Genomic DNA, 21,496 nt, shown 5'->3' with positions numbered 1-21,496 from the left:
CTTAGTGCGCTTTCTCAACAATTCCTTAAATCGAACAATAACTTCCTGCACATCCTTGTTAGAGGTCCCGCATTCCCCGTCCACATCATTCTGAAACACATCATTAAGTTGTGCTCGCCACGTAAGGTCACGTGAGCGGAAGTCCATATTACAAATCGGAACAACTGTGAAGAACACAGAAACAATTATTGGCAACAAAAGTCCCATAAATAAAGGGTATGAGGGAGACAAGGGACAACCCAGCTCCAACACCCTAACGCAAGCTCAAAACATACAATTCTTAGGAGAAGAAACACAAGAGCACGCAATAAATTCCATATAGAAAAATGTAAATTTTTATTAAATAGTTAACGACAATATAAAAATGGATAGCAAAAAGATGTGCTCATAAACAATTAGGACAATAGATCCCATGTACCGACCCAAACCCCTCCAGAGGGAAAACCAGGTGAGTATATATTGAGAGCCTCAAATCATATCTTAGATCAAAATACCACCCCAGCAGATATGAAGTACATAATCAAGGTAGCGGTGACTGATATTATCAATGTCAATACACGCAAACAGCGGAAATCAAAATGCTGGTGGAAGTAAGAAATGACCCTCGGATCATGCCATAGATCAGAATACAACCCCAGCAGATATAGAGTGAATAATCATAGAAGCGGTGACCGATGATACCAGTACCAACACACACTGCCAGTGGTGGTCAAAATGCTGGTAAAGATAAAAGATCAAAATAGGTAACAACTCACCAGGGAGGGGAAGAGGAAGGAGTCCAGCAGTGGGGCCTCCGACGCGCGTTTCGCGACGTCCCCCGCCGCTTTATCAAGGAGGAAAGTGAGTAGAAAAATCCCAGTAGGGCCTTCAAATAGCCCATGACCCCGGTCACGTGACCGGCGTCAACCAATCCAAATGGCACAAACGGCGCATGCGCCGTGGTGTCTGCAGGTCCTGTGCTGCAGCCCGGCGTCCACACACTGCGCATGCGTCGGAACCCGAGGCAGGGCGCACTGTGTTAGAGGACGCCGACCGCAGCATGGAGCCGCACACAACACGGCGATGCGCACGGCCATATGAAGATTAAGATAGGACACAATATATGTGATCCCTGATCCAAAGTTCCATGTCAGGGGCCCGAATTGTATGGAAATAAGCCCCATAAAGGCGGACATGCTGTATATCAATACTAGAGACACTGTAAACGATATACCAAGAAGCCCCCATACAATAGCATGTATATAATATAGTACATTGTAATTCCATACTGATTGTAATAAATGAACATAAGATCATTAATACATAAAAAGTGAAATACAAAAATATATAACAAAAGAAAAGAAAAAGGGGAAAACACATTTAAATACACAGCATGTTGCATGATGTTCAACCTATAGATATATCCATAGGTATTCTTGATTGTAGACAAAGGACAAACGGATCCAATATATAGGGCTACTTGAAGCGAAACCGGGACATATAAGATAATACTGAAAATAACGAGAAACATATATCAGGATTAAGAACAATAAAATTAAAAGAAAAAAATAATAAAAACAACCACTACAGGGAAACATAGGAAATATGGAGTCCTGCGGAAACCTGGAACAAACTAGAGAAACCATGTTGCATTTAATTCAGATTGAGTCTAAAGAAAAGTAAAGAGGGGGAGGGAGAGAAAAGGGGAATCTCACATTAGATAGAATGTTATCAGCAGCAAGGGGTCAACAAAGGAAGGGAAACCATCAAATTTTATTTGGTCAAATGGAGTGTCACAAGAATGGAGTAAAGCTTAAGGACTCATTTAGTCCTCTGGGTCTCATGATGTCCAATCGGACAATCCACTTTACCTCCATTTGCCCAAGAATCTTTCTATGATCCCCACCCCTTATGCCCATATGCAATGCATCGATCCCCCTAATTTTCAATAGTCCCGCTTCACAATTGTGATGGGCCCGGAAATGTCTAGGGATGGTTTTAAGTTCAGTGGGATCAGATACAGTCCTGGCTGCGCCAATGTCCCGCACGTGTTCACGTGTCCGCACCCTCAGCTCTCTCGTGGTAAGGCCCACATAAATTTTGGGGCACGGACAGGTTGCGTAGTAGATAACATTGGATGTACCACATGATATCCGTTGTCTAATTGTAAACTCCCTTGTACCATCAGAGGAGCTGAAGGTGGAACAGCGCAGGACATTAGCGCAAGCCAGGCAGTGTCCACACTGAAAAGATCCCCAGACCGGGCCACTTGTCCCAAAGAAATTTTTGGGAGTGGGCACATAGTGGCTCTGAACCAGGATGTCCCTCAGGTTCCTGGATCTACGAGGCGTCATAGAGGGGGAGTGTCCCAGGGCGGTCCTCAGGGCTGGTTCTGTCTCCAAAATGGACCAGTGTTTTTGTAAAATAGTGCGCATATTGCGCCATTCATGATTATATGTGGATATGAAACGTATGGGTCCATCTCTATCTAGTCTGCCGGTCTTCATAATAGGTTGTAAGAGACCATTACGCGGGGTACATCTTGCTCGGTCATAGCCCCTCTTGATGCACCTATGGCTATAGCCCCTTTTGAGAAAGCGGTCACTCATGTCTTGGGCTTGTTTTTCAAATCGATCATTGGTGGAGCAGATGCGTCGCATGCGAAGGAACTGTCCGACCGGGATGGCCCGCACAGTAGCCGGATCATGGGCCGAAGATGCATGTAATAAAGAATTGACAGAGGTGGGTTTCCTGAAGACATCCGTCTGGATACGCCGATCAATGTCGATCTCCAGGCGGACGTCCAGGAAATCCACAACCCTGTCATCATGCTTATATGTCAAGCGAATGTTATAGTTATTGACATTTAACGACCTCATGAAGTTCCCGAGCCGGTCGACCCCACCATCCCACAAAAATAAAATGTCATCTATGAAGCGGTACCAGCACAGCACATGGGAAGCGTCACGCGGGCCCCCGTCGCCAAAGAGATTCCTCTCCCAAGCCCCTAAAAAGAGGTTGGCGTACGAAGGCGCACAGGCTGCCCCCATGGCTGTGCCCCGCTTCTGTAGGTAAAATTGGTCCTTAAAAACAAAAAAATTGTGGGTTAAGATGAAGCCGACCAGCTCAAGAACCAGCTCACATAGCGGGCCATCCAGGTCGGAGGCCCCCAAAAACAGGCGAATAGCATCAACTCCAACCGAATGATCGATACATGTATAAAGGCTCTCTACATCGGCAGTAACAAGAAGAGTGGATGGTTCCACAAGGATGCCATCCACCCGTGCCAGGACATCCGTCGTGTCACGTATATAGGATGGCAGTGCTTCCACTAATGGTTTCAAATAGAAGTCAATAAAACGACATACGGGCTCACACATACTGCCAATCCCCGACACTATAGGACGCCCTGGGGGGTCAAGGGCATCCTTGTGGACCTTAGGTAGAAGATAAAAAGTGGGGGTTCTGGGGAATTTTACCACCAAGCCATCCAAGACCTTTTTAGTTATGACACCGCTCTCAAATGCCCTCTCCAGAATTAGTCTAAGCTCATGTAAAAAGTGACTCCCTGGATCAGAGGGTAATTTTTTATATGTTTCTGGGTCCCTCAATTGTCGAAACACTTCTTTCTCATATTTATGGCTGGGCCATACCACTACGTTCCCCCCCTTATCAGCAGGTTTGAACACAACATCCTCCAATGACTGTAATTGGGAGATCGCCAAACGTTGTTTATGCGTTAGGTTATCCAATTTACGTCGTGAGGATAATTTTTTAAAATCCTCACTCACCAATTTGGTAAAGATATCCACAGAGGGACACAACGACAAGGGGGGGAACCTAGTGGATTTAGGCCCAGATGAGGGGGGAAACTTACTCATAGACGGACAATCCTGTTCAGCAAGCAAGTCCTCCAGATCACGAATTGCCTCCCTCTCGGTGTTGTTCAGGGACCCAGGAGCATAACTTGCAGTGTGAAGTTTTTTCAAAATTAACTTCCTTGAAAATAATTGAAGGTCTTTCAGGGCTGTAAAGTAATTAAAGGAATTAGTGGGTGAAAATGTTAATCCCTTCCCCAGAACTTCCAATTGTACATCCGTTAAAGCATGATTTGAAAGGTTTAATACCTGTAAATCCCCCTGAGGACCACCCTTGGAGACTCCCGATCCCGCAGCTCTAGTTTTTATAAATTGGCGCGTCTCAACCCTCTTAGAAGCAACTGCCTTGGAGCCAAAGTTCGACCCAGTGCCTCTCTGCCCCTGATCATCATCTTGAGTTGATATATTGGAGCGAAGTGAGGTCGATCTTGACCGTGAGTAAGATGCATTTCTGTTTCTTGGGCGAGATCGACCACTCATGTCTCACCATCTATAGACCCTAGAAAGTTGTTTATCTTGGACATCTCTTTTAAATTTTTTAGCCTTATTTACTTGGATGTCCAGGGCCCATTTTTGTAGATCCGAATCAATCTGATCATTCAATTTTTTAAGGGCATCACTGGACATCTCTTTATGTAGAATGGATTGCAATTCATCAATTTCTGTTTCAACAACAGCGAGAGAATCATGATCCATCTGCTTTAAGAGGGTCAAAAAACCTTTTGAACAGTTGTTAGTCAATTCTTCCCATTTATTTTTAAAAGTCTCGTCTGAGATCGAAAAAGACGAGAATACTTGAATCCTAAGTCCCCTCGGTATCAACTCTTTCTGAATATATTGATCTAAAAATTCATGGTTCCACCATGTCTTAGTGCGCTTTCTCAACAATTCCTTAAATCGAACAATAACTTCCTGCACATCCTTGTTAGACGTCCCGCATTCCCCGTCCACATCATTCTGAAACACATCATTAAGTTGTGCTAGCCACGTAAGGTCAAGTGAGCGGAAGTCCATATTACAAATCGGAACAACTGTGAAGAACACAGAAACAATTTTTGGCAACAAAAGTCCCATAAATAAAGGGTTTGAGGGAGACAAGGGACAACCCAGCTCCAACACCCTAATGCAAGCTCAAAACATACAATTCTTAGGAGAAGAAACACAAGAGCACGCAATAAATTCCATATAGAAAAAAGTAAATTTTTATTAAATAGTTAACGACAATATAAAAATGGATAGCAAAAAGATGTGCTCATAAACAATTAGGACAATAGATCCCATGTACCGACCCAATCCCCTCCAGATGGAAAACCAGGTGAGTATATATTGAGAGCCTCAAATCATATCTTAGATCAAAATACCACCCCAGCAGATATGAAGTACATAATCAAGGTAGCGGTGACTGATATTATCAATGTCAATACACGCAAACAGCGGAAATCAAAATGCTGGTGGAAGTAAGAAATGACCCTCGGATCATGCCATAGATCAGAATACAACCCCAGCAGATATAGAGTGAATAATCATAGAAGCGGTGACCGATGATACCAGTACCAACACACACTGCCAGTGGTGGTCAAAATGCTGGTAAAGATAAAAGATCAAAATAGGTAACAACTCACCAGGGAGGGGAAGAGGAAGGAGTCCAGCAGTGGGGCCTCCGACGCGCGTTTCGTGACGTCCCCCGCCGCTTTATCAAGGAGGAAAGTGAGTAGAAAAATCCCAGTAGGGCCTTCAAATAGCCCATGACCCCGGTCACGTGACCGGCGTCAACCAATCCAAATGGCACAAACGGCGCATGCGCCGTGGTGTCTGCAGGTCCTGTGCTGCAGCCCGGCGTCCACACACTGCACATGCGTCGGAACCCGAGGCAGGGCGCACTGTGTTAGAGGACGCCGACCGCAGCATGGAGCCGCACACAACACGGCGATGCGCATGGCCATATGAAGATTAAGATAGGACACAATATATGTGATCCCTGATCCAAAGTTCCATGTCAGGGGCCCGAATTGTATGGAAATAAGCCCCATAAAGGCGGACATGCTGTATATGAATACTAGAGACACTGTAAACGATATACCAAGAAGCCCCCATACAATAGTATGTATATAATATAGTACATTGTAATTCCATACTGATTGTAATAAATGAACATAAGATCATTAATACATAAAAAGTGAAATACAAAAATATATAACAAAAGAAAAGAAAAAGGGGAAAACACATTTAAATACACAGCATGTTGCATGATGTTCAACCTATAGATATATCCATAGGTATTCTTGATTGTAGACAAAGGACAAACTATAAAAGCCACCGCAGCCGCCATTTCTGGTTCACTCTGCTGTGAATTCAGTTAGGGACAGGCTGCTGTAGAAGACTGTGAGGGACAGTTAGAAATAGCGATTCCACCAAACATCTAGTGCTTTACCCAGGCTACATAAACCACCACTGTAGCCTTCTTTGCCCTAGCAGCAGTGTTCACAGCTGTCTGCAAGGGCTGTGTGAGTGCAGCTCACGCTGTGGAGTGGGTCCTGCAGCCACGTCAGGTTGTAGGCTGCCCAGCGTGCCTCACTGCTGCCTCATACATCTTTTAATTTTTGAGCTGCATTTTTTACATAATTTCAATCTAGTGTGCTTCCATCCGTATCCATATACGTTGGTTGCAAACACTAGTAGTAGACAGCGGAGCCTTTCTGCAGCCTTTCAGTGCTAGTGTCCACTTTGCTGCACTGTTCACGGCTGTCTGAGAGGTCTCTGACTGTGTGTGAGTGCAGCTCACGCTGAGTAGTGTGTCCTGCAGCTACGTCTGGTTGTAGGACGCTCAGCGTGTCACTGCCTCACACATTTTTCTTTTATTGCAGCTCATTTTTTCTTCTATTAGTGTGCATCCATCCGTCTCCATCTACGGTGGTTGCAAACACTATATAGGAGTACACAGCGGAGCCTTTCTGCAGCCTGTCAGTGCCAGTGCCCACTTAGCTGCACTGTTCACGGCTGTCTGAGAGGTCTCTGACTGTGTGTGAGTGCAGCTCACGCTGAGTAGAGTGTCCTGCAGCTACGTCTGGTTGTAGGACGCTCAACGTGCGTCACTGCCTCACACATATTTGTCTTTGAGTGCAGCTCATTTTTTCTTCTCCTATTAGTGTGCATCCATCCGTATCCATCAACATTGGTTGGTTGCAAACACTATATAGGAGTAGATAGAGGAGCCTTTTTTTCTGGCTTGTGCCCTGCCGGCACAGCCAGATTAGTATTACCCAATTTTTTTGGAGCCTCATCTTTTGCATTGTAGGTTACCTGCCTGCATTGTAATAGCTCCAAAAAGTTGGTGATACTATCAGTTTCAATTCTTTGTTCACATACTTTGAGTTTGTTTCCAACAAAGAAACCACAAAAAAAGTTCACCAAACACTACATTTGGAACTTGTGTAGGCCACATCAGCTCCTATTAAAGTGTAGTCCATACACACACACTTCATAAAATTAGTGTTTCTTGTACCTGTAACCAGCTGTTCAGGAATAAGCACATTAAGGCCCCCCTTTGTACTTTTCTGCCTATCTTAAGCAGTCTGGCAAGATGAAGAAGGCAGGGCGTGGAGTTTCAGCAGGGAGAGGACGTGGGGATTCTGCAGGGAGAGGATGTGGGGATTCTGCAGGTAGAGGACGTGGGGATTCTGGGCCTGCTGCGGGCACCAGTGGATCAGCATCCCCCAGTTTTAGCAGGCAACAGTCCTTTATGCGCAGCTTTGTAGGACCTCAACGTACCCCACTGCTGTGGGAGGAACAAATTGAAGCCGTTGTCGGATGGATGGCAGCTAACGCATCGACTTCAATTACTTCCACAGCCTCTCAGGACCAGAGCACCGAAGAGCAACCATCTGTCTCTTCACCACCTGCCAAAGTGCCCAGGCAGTCAGAGAGACATGGACAGGAGCCATCACAGTCTCTACTTCTGTTCTCGGAATCTGTTGGCTTGGAAAGAGGGGGCCAGCCAAGCAGCATTCCTGAATGTGAAGAAGAGGGAGTATGCAGTGATGCGCAACTTCTTTGTCCCTCTGAATCTGAAGAGGCGAGTGGGCCAGTGCCTATGGTCAGCACACCTCAGTACGTATCAGATGATGACGAGACTCAGTTGCCACTTTCTGGTGCGTACGGTGCTGGCGAGACAACCCCGGAGAAGCAGCTGTTTGAAGAGGGGAGGGAAGATGATGAGGTCCTTGACCCATCATGGAGTGAGGAACAGGAAGGTGGTGGGAGCAGCTCGGAGGAAGAGATTCCCCTACCGGCCAAAACAGGAGGCAGAGGGAGGGGGAAGACTTGGTTGCCTGTACCCTCCACTTCGGCACCCGTTAGGAGCATTCCTCATTCCAAAGGCAAAACGGGCGCTCCCAAGACTTGCAGTGCGTGGTCCTTTTTTGACACAGTTGCGGATGACATTTGCTTTGTCAAATGCAAGCTGTGTCATCAGATAGTCAAAAGAGGGAGAAATGTCAGCAACCTCAATACCACAAATATGTGGAAACATGTGCGCACCAAGCACGAGTTGGAGTTGCAGAGACACCCTGAAGATGTAGGCCAACGTACAGCACCACCTACCACCTCTTCAGTTCGTGTTGGGGCCTCTTCCTCCAGCTCACACACTGCTGGTTCGGCTTCCTCACAGGATCACCAAGGAAGAACCTCTGCCACTGTTGTCCGGAGACCCTGTCAGACTCCACCCATAGCAGCACGTTCCCATCCATCACAGCCATCGGTAGCACAGGCATGGGATAAAAGGCGCCCTTACTCGGCAAACCATCCCCGAGCACAGTCTCTGAATGCTGGCATTGCCAAACTTCTGGCAGTTGAAATGCTGTCATTCAGGCTGGTGGACACTGACACCTTCCGGGACTTAATGGCATTGGCAGTCCCCCAATACAACGTGCCCAGCCACTTTTTTTTCAGCAGGCGAGCCGTTCCTGCCCTGCAGAAACATGTTGAGGGCAAAATAAAACATGCGCTACTAAACGCCGTTAGTAGCAAGGTCCACCTGACCACCGATGCGTGGACCAGTAACCATGGACAGGGACGATACCTTTCCCTCACTGCCCACTGGGTCAATGTTGTGGAGCCGGGTACAGATCTGGAGAGTGGCGCTGTACGTGTTCTTCCAACGCCACGGATTGCAGGACTCCAGTCTGTACACATAGACTCCTCCTCCTACTCAAGTTCCTCAGAAACAGCAGAGCAGGAGCCTGTTACGACCGATATGAGCACAGCCATGGCCAAACGTCAACAGGCTGTACCCGAATTAATTTCTTTGGGGAATCGAAGCCACACAGTGCAGGAGCTCTGGAATGCTATCAAGCAGGAGAGCGATGTGTGGTTTGGGCCAGCGAATCTCCAGCCGGGCTTGGTAGTGTGTGACAATGGCCGAAATCTGGTGGCAGCTCTTGGCCTAGGCAACCTCACACACATCCCATGTCTGGCACATGTGCTTAACTTGGTCGTGCAGAGCTTTCTGAGGGACTATCCGGATCTTGATGCACTGTTGCACAAGGTCCGCATAGAGTGCGCTCACTTGCGGCGTTCCAGCACGGCAAGATCGCGCCTCGCTGCTCTGCAGCGACGATTTGGCCTTCCGGAACATCGCATCATATGTGACCTACCCACCCGGTGGAATTCAACGTTACATATGTTGGAGCGGTTGTGTGAGCAGCAGGCAGCAGTCATGGAGTACCAGCTGCATCAGGCGCAAACAAGTCGCACTGTGCGCCGTTCACACTTCAGCACCATTGAGTGGGCCTCTATGAAGGACATCTGCCTCGTTTTGCGTGCCTTCGATGAATCCACGCGGATGGCGAGTGCAGATGATGCACTAGTCAGCATGACTGTCCCCCTTATCTGCCTGCTTCAGCAAACACTGCAAGCACTAAGGGATGAGGTTTCGGAAGAGGTGGAGGATGAGGAGTCCCAAATGCCATCTGCTTCTGGACAGTCTGTGCTACGTGTTTCCTCACAAAGGCCTAGTCAGGGGACACTTTGTGAGGAGGATGAGGAGGAGTCGATGGAGGAGGAAGACATCTCTCCAGAGGAGGGAGGTACACAAACCTCTACTCAGTATGTACAGCGAGGGTGGGGTGAAGCAGAGAAGGCCGAGGTCACGCCTCAAACAGGGGACAGCGGTTCTTTGGCAGTTGGGAGTCTGCAGCACATGGTTGATTTCATGCTGCAGTGCCTGAGAAACGACCGCCGCATCGCCCACATTCTCGTCTCGGCTGATTATTGGGTGTACACCCTCCTAGATCCTCGCTACCGGGACAGCGTACAAAGGCTCATACCAACGTTGAACCGGGAGCGTAAACTGCGGGAGTACGAAGAGTCACTGGTGCAGTCCATAATGTTTTTCATTCCACCCGACAGCATTGTTGCTAGTGCTTTACAAAGCAGCTCTGTGCGTCGAGGCAGTGGAGGAAACTCTGCACAAAGAGGGAGCAGAGGCAGCGCCGCAGCACAAGGCAAGACCACTATGGCCCAAATGTGGCAAAGTTTTGTGTGTCCACCACAATTGTCTACACCATCAGCGACGCCTCGAGTCAGCAGGAGGCAACGCTTCCGTCAGATGGTGTCAGACTACATGTCTTGCCCTGTCACTGTACTCCCAGATGGCTCTTCCCCCTTCAAGTTTTGGGTCTCTAAGCTGGATACATGGCCAGAGCTTAGCCAGTATGCATTGGAGGTGCTGGCTTGCCCTGCTGCCAGTGTATTATCGGAACGTGTCTTTAGTGCCGCAGGTGGTGTACTAACAGACCGTCGCACGCGACTATCTTCCGATAATGTTGACCGACTGACTTTTCTGAAAATGAACAAGGCCTGGATCTCCAAAGACTTTGCCATTCCTCTTACAGACTAAATTAGTGGTTGGCAACTGTATCCAGGTCTGCTGGTGTGTTCATTTTTCTACCACCTGAACTATAATCCCTGTGCTTCAACACAGCCAGTTGTCGCTCAGATGTGTCGTCTGCACAGAGAAACACACTAGCTCCTGTGTTAGTGGGGTTCAGTAACGCCAGCTGATCCCCTGCTGTGTGGACGGCAAAGTCACCAGCTCCATCAACATTCAAACCACTACTGATTTTTAACCGTGCCCAACTTAGGTCTCTGGCTCCACTGTCTCTACTATTTCCCCTGGCCTCCAACCCCGCCATCTACATCTCTGAAGTGGCGTCAGCACAATCTACACTTGTTCCTGTGTTCCTGTGGCTCAGTCCCATCAGTTTATCCCCTGAAGTGTGTCCGGCAAGGTCTCCTGCTCTGTCCACATTACCATAACCAGTAGTGGGAATGAGGACAGAGCTGGCGAACTTGCCGGACAAACATCAGGGGATCAACTGACGGGACTGAGCACCAGTAACACAGGAACAAGTGTAGATTATGCTGACGCCACTTCAGAGATGTAGCTGGCGGGGTTGGAGGCCAGGGTAAATAGTAGAGACAGTGGAGCCAGAGGCCTAAGTGGAGCATGGTTAGAATCAGTAGTAGTCAACAACCTCCATAAAAACCGCTGCCCATTGGCCTCTGCATGCGGCATGCGTAATCCTGGGCTCCAACAGTGTCAGTTGGTGTTCAGAAGTGTCGTCTCCACAGAGCCAAACACATTCGTTCAAGTGTTAGTGGGGTTCAGCACTGCCAGCTGTTCCCCTGCTGTGGAGATGGCAAGTCTCCTGCTGCCTTCACCTGCCAAAAGCAACAGGCCCCAGCCTGCTCCTCGCCTAATCCTGGGCTCCAACAGCGTCAGTTGGTGTTCAGAAGTGTCGTCTCCACAGAGCCAAACACATTCGTTCAAGTGATAGTGGGGTTCAGCACTGCCAGCTGTTCCCCTGCTGTGGAGATGGCAAGTCTCCTGCTGCCTTCACCTGCCAAAAGCAACAGGCCCCAGCCTGCTCCTCGCCTAATCCTGGACTCCAACAGCGTCAGTTGGTGTTCAGAAGTGTCGTCTCCACAGAGCCAAACACATTCGTTCAAGTGTTAGTGGGGTTCGGCACTGCCAGCTGTTCCCCTGCTGTGGAGATGGCAAGTCTCCTGCTGCCTTCACCTGCCAAAAGCAACAGGCCCCAGCCTGCTCCTCGCCTAATCCTGGGCTCCAACAGCGTCAGTTGGTGTTCAGAAGTGTCGTCTCCACAGAGCCAAACACATTCGTTCAAGTGTTAGTGGGGTTCGGCACTGCCAGCTGTTCCCCTGCTGTGGAGATGGCAAGTCTCCTGCTGCCTTCACCTGCCAAAAGCAACAGGCCCCAGCCTGCTCCTCGCCTAATCCTGGGCTCCAACAGCGTCAGTTGGTGTTCAGAAGTGTCTTCTCCACAGAGCCAAACACATTCGTTCAAGTGTTAGTGGGGTTCAGCACTGACAGCTGTTCCCCTGCTGTGGAGATGGCAGTCTCTCCTGCTGTCACCACATTCCAAAGACAGTAGGCCTCTGCCTACACCCTCCTATTTCCTGGGCTTCAACACAGCCAGTTGTAGCTCGGAAGTGCCGTCCACACGGAAAGAGACACTTGCTCCCGTGTCTCAGTGGGGTTCAGTAACGTCAGCTGATCCCCTGCTGTGTGGATGGCAGTCTCTCCTGCTGTCACCACATTCCAAAGACAGTAGGCCTCTGCCTACACCCTCCTATTTCCTGGGCTTCAACACAGCCAGTTGTAGCTCGGAAGTGCCATCCACACGGAAAGAGACACTTGCTCCCGTGTCTCAGTGGGGTTCAGTAACGTCAGCTGATCCCCTGCTGTGTGGATGGCAGTCTCTCCTGCTGTCACCACATTCCAAATACAGTAGGCCTCTGCCTACACCCTATTTCCTGGGCTTCAACAAAGCCAGTTGTAGCTCGGAAGTGCCGTCCGCACGGAAAGAGACACTTGCTCCCGTGTCTCAGTGGGGTTCAGTAACGTCAGCTGTTCCCCTGCTGTGTGGATGGCAGTCTCTCCTGCTGTCACCACAATCCAAATACAGTAGGCCTCTGCCTACACCCTTCTATTTCCTGGGCTTCAACACAGCCAGTTGTAGCTCGGAAGTGCCATCCACACGGAAAGAGACACTTGCTCCCGTGTCTCAGCGGGGTTCAGTAACGTCAGCTGATCCCCTGCTGTGTGGATGGCAGTCTCTCCTGCTGTCACCACATTCCAAAGACAGTAGGCCTCTGCCTACACCCTCCTATTTCCTGGGCTTCAACACAGCCAGTTGTAGCTCGGAAGTGCCGTCCACACGGAAAGAGACATTTGCTCCCGTGTCTCAGTGGGGTTCAGTAACGTCAGCTGATCCCCTGCTGTGTGGATGGCAGTCTCTCCTGCTGTCACCACATTCCAAAGACAGTAGGCCTCTGCCTACACCCTCCTATTTCCTGGGCTTCAACACAGCCAGTTGTAGCTCGGAAGTGCCGTCCACACGGAAAGAGACACTTGCTCCCGTGTCTCAGTGGGGTTCAGTAACGTCAGCTGATCCCCTGCTGTGTGGATGGCAGTCTCTCCTGCTGTCACCACATTCCAAATACAGTAGGCCTCTGCCTACACCCTCCTATTTCCTAGTTATGGGAATGTGGACAGAGCAGGCGACATTGCCGGACACAAATCAGGGGATTAACTGACCGGACTGAACACCTGTAACACAGGAACAAGTGTGGATTGTGCAGACGCCACTTCGGAGCTGTAACTGGCGGGGTTGGAGGACAGGGGAAATATGAATATCAGTGAAGCCACAGGCCTAAGTGGAGCTTGGTTAAAATTAGTAGAAGTCTACAACCGATCTTAAAATTTCTTCAATGCAGCCTCAGCCTGCTCCGTGCTTGTCCCTGGGCTTCAACACAGCCAGTTGTTGCTCGGAAGTGCCGTCTTCACAGAGTAAAACACTAGCTCCTGTGTTTGTGGGGTTCAGTAATGTCAGCTGTTCCCCTGCTGTTTTGATGGCAATCTGTCCTGCTGCCTCCCAATTGACAGCACATCAGGCCTCAGCCTGCTAAGTGCTTGTCCCTGGGCTCCAACATCGCCAGTTGCTGCTCATAACTGACTTTGGCACGGGTACTCCCTCCTGCCCAGCTTGGTTCCAGCCCTGCCTGCTGTTTCCGGGAAGTGTCAATGTCAGTTTGCCACCCCAAGTTGCCATGTCGTGTTGCGGTTGGGTTAGCCGAGGCTAGGTTGCCAGCAGTTTAGGTGCTTCCTATGTGGACTGCGGGTTCTGGTAAGAAAGGCTTGTTCCGTAGTGCCAGTAGGACAAGCACCCCCTGTAGGACTGTGTGATTCGGTAACTGCGGCCAGCTTGCGGCATGCCAACTTTGCTTTTCGGGGGTAACTTCAGCTGCCCCTCTGGGTTCCAGCACCGTCAGCTGGTTCTCGTCAGAGCCTTTGGCCTAGGTGCCTCCATCTCGGTATCCGAGTTCCGGCAACGTCTGCTGGTCCTTGGTAGTGCTTTGTAGCACAGGTACCTCCTGCTTAGTAACCGGGTTCCAGCACCGTCAGCTGGTCCTCGGTAGTGCCATTGGCTCTTGTTCCTTCTGCTGCCCCTACGGGTGCCAGTACCGTCAGCTGGTTCAAGAGGACAAAGAACAGGAAGACAACCACCAAGATGCAGAACAACAAGAGAGAGAAGACAAAGAAGCATAAAAAAACAAAGCAGAAGAACATTAAGCATAAGACTAATACTCTGAGCAAATGATATTATCTTATTTATAAGCAGAAGAAGACTAAGCAGTGTATGGGGGTGAGTCCGTTCCTCCTCGTGGTGCCCCTGGAAAAGGCCTGCTGCTGCAGGCCAAATTGAACGCGGACAAATCCTGTTGTAAATCTTTTGTGACAGGCAGAACGGAAGGTGTAAACTTCTAACTTTTCTAGATAACAACTACAGGAATGCCTGACACAAACAAGAATATGATGAAGAAGAATAGGAAGAAGATGAAGAAGTTGAATATGTAGAATAATAATTGTTGAATAAGAAGAATATGAAGAATGTAAGAAAAGGAAGAAGAAGAAGAATGTAAAAAAAGGAAGTAGAAGAATTTAAAAAAAGGAAGAAGAAGAATGTAAAAAAAGGAATAAGAAGAAGAATTTAAAAAAAGGAAGTAGAAGAATGTAAAAAAAGGAAGAAGAAGAAGAAGAATGTAAAAAAAGGAATAATAATAAGAAGAAGAAGGTAAAAAAAGGAAGAAGAATAAGAAAGAAGAAGAAAGAAGAAAGAAGAAGAAGACATACATGTCTGGCAAAATATAAATGAGGCTAACATAGTCAATATCTTTGTAACTCCTAACGTCTTTAAAAAAAAAGTTTAATTCCTGCTATTCCATTTGATTGGGCTAAACCTCTATGGGTTTAATGTCTCCTCCACCTCCCACAATACATTCTACATTATTCTTAGTTGTTTTTCTTCATGTAGAATTAACCTACAAGGAAAGAAAGGGTTTTTTTTAATTCCGATATTTTGGCCCCATTGACTTGCATTGGTTCCCGGTATCGGAATCGGCGATACCGATACTTTTTTTTAAGATCGGCCGATCCATTCCGATCCGATATTTTCAAGTATCGGCTGGTATCGCTCAACTCTAGCCACTACCTCTTCAGGGCACTCCCGGTAGGGCTTCAGCATATTCACGTGGAACATGCGGATAACCCTGGGGTCGTCACAATCGGTGACATTGTAGGTGGTGTCGGCTATTTTCCCCACTACCTGGTAGGGCCCCTGCCAAGCAGCTTTGAACTTGTTCTGCCTAGTTGGTTCTAACATCAGGACCTTCTGTCCTATCTCAAAGGTGCGTTCTCTGGCCCTCCGATCGTACCATACGCGCTGGCGCCAGGGGTGGAAACAGACTGTAGTGGGCCCCTGTGCAAGAAATTTTTCGGGGCCCCCCGCCCTTCATAGGGCAGCAAAATTATTTGCTATTTGTTGTTATCTAATATTGAGGCTATGCAGAGCTGGATATAATATCTGTAGGGTGCTGCTGGGCTGTATTTATTATTTGCCAATTGCAGCCTCCAAATTATATATACAGGCCAGCACAGCCTCCAAATAACATATATAGCCCACTAGCCCAGCATTGCCTCTAGTTGTTAGTATATACAGCCCAGCACAGCCTCCAAATAAATTATGATATACAGCCCAGCATAGCCTTCAGTTAATATATACAGCCCAGCACAGCATCCAAATAACATATACAGCCCAGCATAGCCTCCAGTTAATATATACAGTCCAGCAACCACCTTCAGGTAATATATACAGCCCAGCACAGCCTCCATGTAATATATAAAGCCCAGCACAGCTTTCAGTTAATATATACAGCCCAACACAGCCTCCAGTTAATATATACAGCCCAGCACAGCCTCCACTTAATATAGACAGCCCAGCCTTCAGGTAAAATATACAGCCTACCACAGCCTCCAGGTGATATATACAGCCCAGCATAGCCTTCACTCCAGGTAATATATACAGTCCAGCATAGCTTTATGGTAATAGATACAGTCCAGCATAGCCTCCAGGTAATATATACAGCCCAGCATAGCCTCTAAATAACATATATAGCCCAAGACAGCCTCCAGGTAATATATATAGGCACCCCCGTTTCCCTTTGTTTCATAATGCTCTCCCCCATATGCGGTCTACATTTGGCATAGTGTTTCTCGCCCTATGTGGCACCACCAGTTTATGCTGCTTCTCCCCATGTGCCCCCCAGTTTATGCTGCTTCTCCCCTATGTGGGACACCCGATTCATGTTTCTTCTCCCCCCATGAGCCGCCCCATTCATGAGCAGCCAAGCAGCTCCCCCAGGGGCCCCCCATTCATGAGAAGCCATGCTTCTCCCCATGGGCCCCCATTCATGAGCAGCCAAGGCCATGCTTCTCCCCAGGCCAGGGGCCCCCCATTCATGAGCAGCTAGGCCATACTTCTCCCCAGGCCAGGGCCCCCCCATTCATGAGCAGCCAGGCCATGCTTCAAGTTCTCCCCAGGCCAGGGGCCCCCACATTCATGAGAAGCCAGGCCATGCTTCCCTTCTCCCCAGGCCAGGTGCCCCCCATTCATGAGCAGCTAGGCCATGCTTCCGTTCTCCCCCAGGACGGAGCCCCAAAAAATCATGCCTGCCATGCTTCAGTTCTCCCCCAGGAGCCCCCCAAAATCATGCCTGCCTTGATCCCAGTCCCTCAGTCCTGCTCAGCTCTGATACTCTTACCTGGAGCAGGCAGGGCAGGCCAGACCAAGAGGATCCATCCACTGTCCGCACATTCCTGAACTGCAGCATTTAGTTATGGGGCACGGCACCCAGTGACTTCACAGACACACACTGACGCTGCGGCTGCAGCCACTGTCCGGCCGGCGCCACACGCACAGTGAGTGACAGTCAGTCTGTCTCCTCCTCTCCTCCCCCACAGCGGCAGCACAGCGCAGCACAGCACTGATGCTGATCTCACCTCAGGGCTGGCTCCTCTGCACCGGCGCTCACACTCTCAGGACCCGCTTCCGCAGCGCTGTTCTCGTGCTTGCGCCTCGGATCCACGGCGCTCCACATGGTAAATTTGAATAGGTAAATAATTAGCCATACCTCCCAAGTTTTGATGCGAAAGAGGGACAAAGGCGGCGGTGCACGCAGCCGCAAACTTTAGGCCACACCCCGACCACACACATTTTGTGACTAGCCACACCCATGCCCATGCCAAACCGCACCCATTTAGCACTGCTGATCACACTGACTGGTACTGGGGGCATAGTGGCTGGTACTGTGGGCACACTGACTGGTACTAAGGAAAAGAAAGAAAGAAACCAAAGAGAGAAAAAAGAAAATAGAGAGAAAGAAAGGAGAGTGAGAAAGATCAGGGAGAAGAACAGAGAGAGAAAGAAGAAAGAACAGAGAGAGAAAGAGGGGAAAGAAAAAAGAAAGCGAAAGAAAGAACAGAGAGAGAGGGGAAAGAAAGAAAGAATAGAGAGAGAGAAAGAAAGGGAAAGCAAGAAAGAAAGAAAAGCAAAATAAAGAGGGAAAATAAAGAAAGAACAGAGAAAAAGAAAGAAATAGAAAGAAAGAAAGAAAGAAAGAAAGAACACAGAGAAAGAAAGCGGGGACAGAAAAAAAGGACAGAGAGAGAGAAAGAAAGAGGGGAAAGAAAAAAAAACAGAGAGAGAGAAAGAAGGGAAAGAAAAAAAGAACAGAGAGAGAAAGAAAGAGGGGAAAGAAAGAACAGAGAGAGAACAGATAGAAAGAAAGATCAGAAAGAGAGAAAAAAAAGGGGAAAGAAAGAACAGAGAGAAAGAAATAGGGGAAAGAAAAAAGAAAGAACAGAGAGAGAGAAAGAAAGAGGGGAAAGAAAGAACAGAGAGAGAAAGAAAGAGGGGAAAGAAAAAAAAGAACAGAGGGAGAGCGAAAGAAAGAGGAGAAAGAAAGAATAGAGAGAGAGAAAGAAAAAGAAAGAAAGAGGAAAAAAAGAAAGAAAGAACAGAGAGAAAAAGAAAGAAAGAAAGAAAGAAAGAGAAAAAAATTAAAGAAAGAACAGAGAGAAAGAAAGTGGGGAAAGAAAGAACAGAGAGATAGAGAGAAAGATGGGAAAGAAAGAACAGAGAAAGAGAGAAAGAAAAAAAAGAAAAATTAGAGAGAGAAAGAAAGAACAGAGAGAGAAAAAGAAAAAGAGAGGGAAAGACAGAAGAGACTGAGAAAGAAACAGAGAGAAAGAAAGAACAAAGAAAGAAAGAAACAGAGAGAGGAGAGAGAGAAAAAAAGAAATAAAGAAAGATTCTATAAAGATACTATAGCAGCCCGGCTCCCATAGTAATCCGCACACATGGCCGGCCTCCCTGATTCCTACGCGATCCTGCTGTCCGCGCTGTCGGAGGAGGACATGGTCATGGATCTGAAGCATTCCTGGTTCCGTCACAATCTCCTCATGAAATTATCTCATTTCCGGTCAGCTTCCAGCACTTCACTTCCGGTGAAACTTCACGTGCAAGTTTTAAAGTGCTCCTCGGGGCTCCGCAGAGTACTCCTAGTGTCGTGGGGAAAAGCCCACTTTGTATGCCTCGTACACACTTGGCTCCGCTCTGTACATCCAGTGCACATATGGCTCCACTTCATCCACACACGGCTCTGCATACCCCATACACACGTGGCTTCGCTCCGTACACCAAGTACACACACGACTCTGCTCTGTACACACGTGGCTCCGCTCCCCATACCTCGTACACACGCGATTCCGCTCCGTACACCTCGTACACACACGGCTCCGCTTCGTACACACGTAGCTCCGCTCCATACACCTCTTACACACGCGGCTCCGCTCCGTACACCTCGTACACACGTGGCTTTGCTTCGTACACCTCGTACACACGCGGCTCTTGGCTAGCTCTATCCTGGTCCTCTCTGCCATCTTTTCCTTCAGATCAGTATGCACATCAGCCATCACCTCTGGTACGATCTCTACTGCAGGGTAGACTGCCAGTCTGCTCTTTACCTCCCTCTGGAATTCAGTCTCTTCCACGTTCACATTGGGAGGTGCTGCACTGTTGTGTTCCATAATGGCTGCTATCAAATCCGCTTTTGTTTTGTTGCTGGCGATTAATCCTTGAGCTTCCACCAGGTCTTTTAATGTATTCATCTTTAACTTATGGTAGTTGTTTTCCATTCAGTCCTTTACTCCTATAGACGGGGTATCTTATCCCACCGCTGCCACCAGTGTAACGGGGTCTTCTGTGCTGTAATACCTCTTACATTACCACCCCGTTTCTCAGGAGGTTCACTCTGCTTTTCCTCACTTCTGAATGAAGGACGCTGGTTCGAAAGGCTTTGTAACATGGGAACATATAAAAGATCACTGCTACTCCATGTATTTCCAGTGTGACAACATTTTACTCATCGGTCTCAGAATATATATACATACAGAAGGCAGGACAATCAATGTGTGTCGTGCCAGTAGATAACAGGCTCCAATTAAGACGCCAGACGTACATTACAATAGCCGTGGGATTTACAAAGGTGGGGGGAGGTCAGAAGTGGGATATCTTGTTTTCCTCTGCCCAGGGGGTCGCAGCCGGTCGGTTGCTGCATTAAGGGCATACATCTCCTATTCGGTGTGCTGGGGGTTTCTGTAACAAGCATATTGTCACCACCATCATTTGTGACACCCATCGGACCGGGCCGCACCAGACCACTCCCTTGGGTGAGAATAATAAAACTTATTTTTCTTATCTTTCAGGTCAGACCAGGGGGGGCTTATCTACAGCATTATAGAATGCTGTAGATAAGCCCTGAAAGACAGTGGCCGCATCTCATAGTGGCCAAAACAGGTGACAGGTTCCCTTTAAAAGATTGGTTTGGTATCTGAACTTGAACCTGAACCTAACCGAAGTCAATGGCGACCCAAACTTCGGTGCTTTAAAATGGCTGTAAAATGGTCATAGTAAGGTCTAGGGGGCTGCAAAATTAAGCAATAGGGGGGAAGAGCAGGAAAAGTGCCCTGTAAACAAATTTAGATAGGTAAATTGCTTAAAATAACATAGAATCCCCCCAAAAATGGACATATTTGGGACAAATCTAAAAAGTTTGTGAAGTGGATTGTATTACAAAACATTTTGAAGATCAGGCCCTGTACCACAATGGTCACCAACACATGAATGGTACAGTGAAACTGTGAATGGTCAATTAAATCACTAAATTTGGAAAATTTGGATTATATTTTTTGAATTTCTGGCTACAGCTTGCCGTAAAATTATGAACTGCATGAAGGAATGCATGGAAAGCCTGACAAAGGTGTAGCATAGGCCCCCATGCCCTCGCCCCTCTCCCAAGCAACTTTGTGCATTGTCTTGGGTATGTTGGTTGATGAGGCAGGGCAGTCATGGTGTCCTCCTAAGGCCATTCACCTCCACGTTTTCCACTCACTTTCAGTGCCTGGACTGACTCACAAAGTGAGTCGCTTTCTCTTCCGACCACCCCCTGTGCGTATCGACTCTGTTACATGCTGGTGTCCTTGGAGTACAGTGAATTGGGGTTTTAATCCGGAAAGTCAGCCTGACAAACGGGTACCATATGCAAGAAAGGAAACAGTCAAGCAAATGAACCACTCCTCAACTGAGTTAGCAGTTGATGTTGCAAGACACAAGATCCAGGAGGCGCAGGTCCAAGTGGAGGAAGAGGTGGATGTGACGGTGTAGGTAGAAGAGGCAAAGGAGGAATAATCCAACAAGGTATATTTTGGGGGGTATTTTCTTGCTTGTTTTTTTCTTTTGTTTTCTTTTTTTTAAGGAATTGCATTAAAAGAACATAGAATGAAGCCAAAATAAACTAAAAATCTATAACCAGAGGGTGGAGGTCCTTCTGGAGTAGGAAATGGAGGAGGTGTACGTGGCATTGTAGGTGGAAGAGGCAGAGGAGGTAGCCAACACAGTTTTTACAATTTTTTCTTTGGGGAAGAGGCCTCCTGCTAATTCGGGCCGTATCATATGGTGGTGCAAGATGTTTTTGTGGTGTGCTCATAATGTTTCACCACATTTTAGCCATGCTAATCCTGCCTTCTGAGGTGGTTTCAGTGCCCTAGCTATGTTGGCGACTTCCTCCTTCACCTCTGACTTATTGTTCTACTGAGCCCCCGCTGTCAGGTTGGAAAGCCATCAGTGGTTTCTCTACCGGCGTGTGCTTGTATTCACGCAT

At 47.9% G+C, this 21,496-nt stretch overlaps 1 long non-coding RNA gene across 1 annotated transcript in view; it reads right to left on the bottom strand.

Annotated features, from left to right (window-relative positions):
* Positions 1–312: 312 nt before the first annotated feature.
* The window catches only part of LOC141091970 (uncharacterized), a 196,875-nt gene continuing 175,691 nt past the window's right edge, over positions 313–21,496 (bottom strand). Inside the window, exons 2-3 of the long non-coding RNA XR_012232630.1 lie at positions 3,857–4,006; positions 313–1,490 (exon numbers count right to left, since the gene is read on the bottom strand). This is a non-coding gene — a long non-coding RNA (uncharacterized lncRNA). The remainder of the gene's footprint in view (positions 1,491–3,856; positions 4,007–21,496) is intronic.

This window comes from Dendrobates tinctorius, unplaced genomic scaffold (assembly GCF_039654945.1).
Source record: "Dendrobates tinctorius isolate UK_male_01 unplaced genomic scaffold, ASM3965494v1 ptg000057l, whole genome shotgun sequence".
NCBI classification, from domain to species: Eukaryota; Metazoa; Chordata; class Amphibia; order Anura; family Dendrobatidae; genus Dendrobates; species Dendrobates tinctorius.
The sequence above is the reverse complement of the archived record's forward strand: the minus strand, read 5'-3'. Positions and strand labels throughout refer to the sequence as shown.